This window comes from Gymnoscopelus microlampas (genome assembly GCF_963454915.1).
Source record: "Gymnoscopelus microlampas genome assembly, chromosome: 8".
NCBI lineage: Eukaryota > Metazoa > Chordata > Actinopteri > Myctophiformes > Myctophidae > Gymnoscopelus > Gymnoscopelus microlampas.
The window spans coordinates 878,191-883,277 of record NC_139945.1 but is presented as its reverse complement, the minus strand read 5'-3'; positions in this window follow the sequence as shown (position 1 = coordinate 883,277).

Here is a 5,087-nt window from a genome sequence, read left to right as displayed (position 1 = left end):
ATATATATATATATATACAATTATTATAATGAAATACAAATTTTAAAACAATAAAAAAATAAATACACAATTCTCACAGGGCCCTGCAGGCTGCGGGCCGTGGAACACAAGTTCCACTACGTTCCACGGTTAATGCTGCCCTGGTTGCGATGCAACGCATTGTGAGCTTTTACTTGTTCTTTTCTTTAAAAAAGAGGATTTTGAAAATAGCAGATCTACAAGCTCACAATGCGTCGCATGGCGACAATGTGAGCTTGTAGATCTGCTATTTTCAAATGGTTGAAATGGGCTATAGACCAGATCAGACCATATTTTATTTTTTCTTATTATGCCTGCCTGCCTGTCTGCCTGCCTGCCTGTCTATAGTGTGAGAGAAACAGAGAGACAGACAGTATTGGCCCCGGGGGGACAGAGGTGGATGAAGTATGAAGGGTTTGGGGGGGGGGGGGGATTGGCTATTTTCAAATGACCGTGTGTGTGTGTGTGTGTGTGTGTGTGTGTGTGTGTGTGTGTGTGTGTGTGTGTGTGTGTGTGTGTGTGTGTGTGTGTGTGTGTGTGTGTGTGTGTGTGTGTGTGTGTGTGTGTGTGTGTGCGTGCGTGCGTGCGTGTGTGTGTGTGTTTTTACATTAACCACTTGGACCCTATTATCGTTATTCTGAGGGGACTACTATTTTCTCAGCAAGGCGTTGTGAGCTTGTAGATCTGCTATTTTCGGGGCTAATGTTCCCCTCAGAATAAGGATAATAGGGTCCAAGTGGTTAATGAAATAAAAACTAAACAACACAGACCCCCCCCCCCTGTCTGTCTGCCTGCCTGCCTGTCTGTCCGTCAGTTTCATTCTTTGCACACAGTTAGAAAATATCAGATCTACAAGCTCGTAGCACGGCACTCGGTGCCGCGCTATGAGCTTGTAGATCTGATATTTTTGAATAGCCCAAAGTACAAAAAAAATGGATTCCTACGGTGTTCCCGCTCCAAGAATGGACTGGGATTCCACGAACCTGCCTGAGGAATGGAGACGCTTCAAGCAACATGTGCAGCTGATGTTTACCGGCCTCCTTCGGGAGAAAGAAGAGGCGGACAAATGCAGCTTCCTCCTCGTATGGATCGGGGAGAAAGGACGTGATGTATTCAACACTTGGACACTCACAGCAGATGAGGCCAATAAGTTAGACACGTACTATGATAAGTACTCAGCCTACATCACTCCCAAAGCTAACCCCCTCCATGCTAGATACAAGTTCCATGAAAGGATGCAGGGTGAGCATGAATCTATTGAAAAGTTTGCGACTGAGCTAAAACTGCTTGTAAACGACTGTGGCTACCATGATAGTGATGCAATGGTCAGAGACCGCAGTGTTTTTGCAACTAATTCACTACATGGCCGTGAGAAACTACTCAATCAGGGAGCAGATCTCACATTGGAGAAAGCCATAGACATTACAAGGTCCCATGAGCTAGCTAAGCAGCAGCTGAAGGCTATGGGAAGCACCAGAGGAGATCATGATACTGTACATGCTGTAAGCAGAAAGCCATGCAGGCAGGAGAGACAGCAGAAAGCTGCAAGGCCAAAAGAATATGATTCTACACAGAAAACCTGTAGCTACTGTGCAGGGCAACACAGCAATAAGGATGTCTGTCCAGCTAAAGGAAAGCAGTGCATGAAATGCAAAAAGTTTAATCATTTCGCCAGAACATCCAAATCCAAGCCCCCAGCACAGTCTGGTTTTCACCGTAAAACAGTACACACTGTCAGAGAGAACACAGATGCATATGAAGAGGACGATGAAGAGGAGTCAGGCCTCTACATAGACAGCATCACTATTGAAAATGAAGGGAAAAGCAGTGAGAAAGTTTATGCAGATGTCGAGCCCTCCCCCCAAAAAGGTCGGATTCAAGGTGGACCCCGGCGCACAGGCCAACACCATTCCAGTCAACATCTTCCAGACACTGTTCAAAGACGTGGCGCTGAAACCAGTTACACACAAGCTCACAGACTATGGAGGACATGCACTGACTGTTGATGGAAAATGTACGTTAAAGTGCAGACACAAAAACAGTAAACTTCTCCTAGACTTCCACATAGTTGACACTAGTGCCCCACCTGTTCCTGCTATGAAAGCATGTCGTGACCTAAACCTTGTCAGAATAGTGATGGCTGTGTCTGAGAAAAGAGACAAAATGGACACTGACTGTCAGAGCATAATAGAGGAGTACGCCGATGTATTCCTAGGCATAGGTGAATTCCCAGGTGAATGCAACTTTCGTGTTGACCCTGACATCACACCTGTAGTCTGCCCACCACGCAGGATCCCTATAGCTCTACGAAGCCGCCTTAAAGATGAACTCGACAGTATAGAAAACAACAATGTGATCTGTAAAGTCACAGAGCCCACAGACTGGGTGAACGTACTCGTCGTCGTGGAGAAGCCAACAACAGGAACATTGAGGGTGTGCCTAGACCCCAGGCCCCTCAACAAGGCTATACTAAGGCCTCATTACCCCCTACCTACTTTGGAGGACGTCATCACAAAGCTCGCCGGAGCAAGATACTTCAGCCTTTTGGACGCTAGGTCAGGCTATTGGGCCATAAAACTGAGCAATGAGTCCTCAATGTTAACAACATTTAACACAGTGTTTGGCAGGTATGGCTTCCTCAGACTGCCATTCGGGATCATCTCAGCACAGGACGAGTTCCAGCGGCGTGTGGACGAGACGTATGAGGGCCTCAGTGTCGTGGCAGCCATCGTCGATGATGTGCTGGTGTTTGGGAAAACCAAGCTGGACCACGACCGACACCTCAGAGCCATGCTACAGCGCACCAGACAGAGAGAGAGGTGAGACTGAACCCTGACAAATGCATCATCTGCGTGTCAGAGGTCAGTTATTTTGGCCACACACTGTCACACAAAGGCATAAAGCCTGATCCACAGAAAGTGAACGCTGTACAAGAGATGCAGCCACCATGGAACAAGGCGAGTTAGAGACCATTCTAGGAATGATAAACTATCTCCAGATCAACGCATCACTGCGACAACTACTAAAACAAGACGGTGAGTTTGTGTGGGACGCAAACCACGACAGAGCATTCAATCAAATGAAAGAACTGATAACTCAGCAGCCAGGCCCCGTACTATCGTACTTTGACCCTGAGAAGGAGCTACGGCTACAAGTGGACGCATCTAAAAGTGGCCTTGGTGCAGTCATGCTACAAGACAGTAAGCCAGTTGCCTACGCATCCAAGTCTCTCAACAGCACCGAAGAGAACTACGCGCAGATAGAAAAGGAGCTGTATGCTGTACTGTTCGGCTGCAAACGCTTCCACGAGTACATGTATGGGCGCAAGGTAGTTGTGGAGTCAGACCACAAACCTTTGGAGTCTATACTCAGCGTTGTCAGAGACAGTCAGTGTTGTCAGAGACATCGGTGAACTGGACAGGTTTGAGGACTGAACAGAACGAGCGAGGTAGGACTATTCATGCATGATATCGCTATAGGCCTACTCATTGATATGGGAGCTAATTATACGGACAATGAGAACGATAAATGGCCTTATTTTCTATCATCTATTTTTTGCTTTGTATGGCTGGAGCATGGAGTTCCTATTATGGAGTGGATTGGACTAAGAGTATTTTATGTTCAATCCATGCTGCTCGTTTGCTTACTGTTGGCTGTACTGACAATGACAGACACATGGCCTAATTTTTGTATTTGTATTTTTTTACTTTTTAATACACAGACTTCTTTTTTGCATGCGGTTTCTTTCTCTGAATTGTGGAGCTCTAGGATTATCCCACGCTCTATCTCTGCTGTGGATTTGCTTGGAGATAATGATAATGGAAGACAAGTGGTTTTATTTAATCTCACATGGAGCTCCTCATCGCATGAAGTTTATTTGTTATGGATCTTATATAGATGTAGGATTAAACCACGCTAAATCCTTGTAGTTTATTTCCTTTTTGGAAATAAATATAATGACACTGACTGATAAATGGCCTTCTTCCCCTTTAAATAGAGTTGCACTTTGCATGGAGTTTCCTTTTCTTTTCTATGGAGTTCATATGGACATAGGATTATCCCCCATTCTATCTGTAATACTGCTGGATTTCTCAGTGACTATTATATTAATGACAATGACCCATAAAGGGTCTTTTTTCCTAGTTTGTAAAGCACCCTCAAGGTGTCGAGCTAATCTGTTTATTTATTCTAAAGAACGTAGAAAACATGACAAGCCTTGATACAAGCCAATTGTCTCCATGTGGAGACAATGAACTGCAAAGATCATGGAATAGGGACTATGAGTCATTGGGACTGAAAATATTTGTTACAATACTACAAGTAACCACTGTGAATATTACACTGAAGATCAGCTTAAAAGGAAAGACAATAACAATATGGAAGGAGCAATATCAATAATACATTTCAACTGCAGATGTATGAAATCAAACTTCTCAAAGTGCTTGAGACAATTCGGGGGGAAAAAAATCACAGTAATAGCAATCTCTGAGACCTGGCTTGAGGATGGACAGGCTAGTTTATATGATATAGAGGGATATGAGATATTTTTTTAATAATAGGACTCATAGAAAGTGTGGGGGAGTTGCATTATATATTGATAAAAGCTATAAAACTAAACAAGTAAGAAAAATGTCACTGTAGAAAATTGAGATTGAGAATTCAAAAAAAATGCACTAATAAGTTGTGTCTATAGAACACCAGGATCATGTATATGTATATCATGTAAGAAGAAAAATGCACTGTATAAAGAATTCCTAAAAAAGAGGACAACAGAGGCAGAACACACTTATAAGACATATACAAATAAATTAATACGAATTATGAGAAGCAGTAAAAGAGACTACTATAGTAAAGTATTGGAGGAAAACAAGAGTAATATTAAAAATACATGGAAGGTACTGAATGGCATAATAAAAAAGGGGGCTGGAAAATTAGGATATCCAAATTATTTTCGGACAATTAACAATTAAACTATTAATGATATTAATCTGGTTGCAGATGAGTTCAATGATTTTTTTTGTTAATGTTGGTCCTGGTTTGGTTAAGAAGATTCCAACGACTGGTTTTAA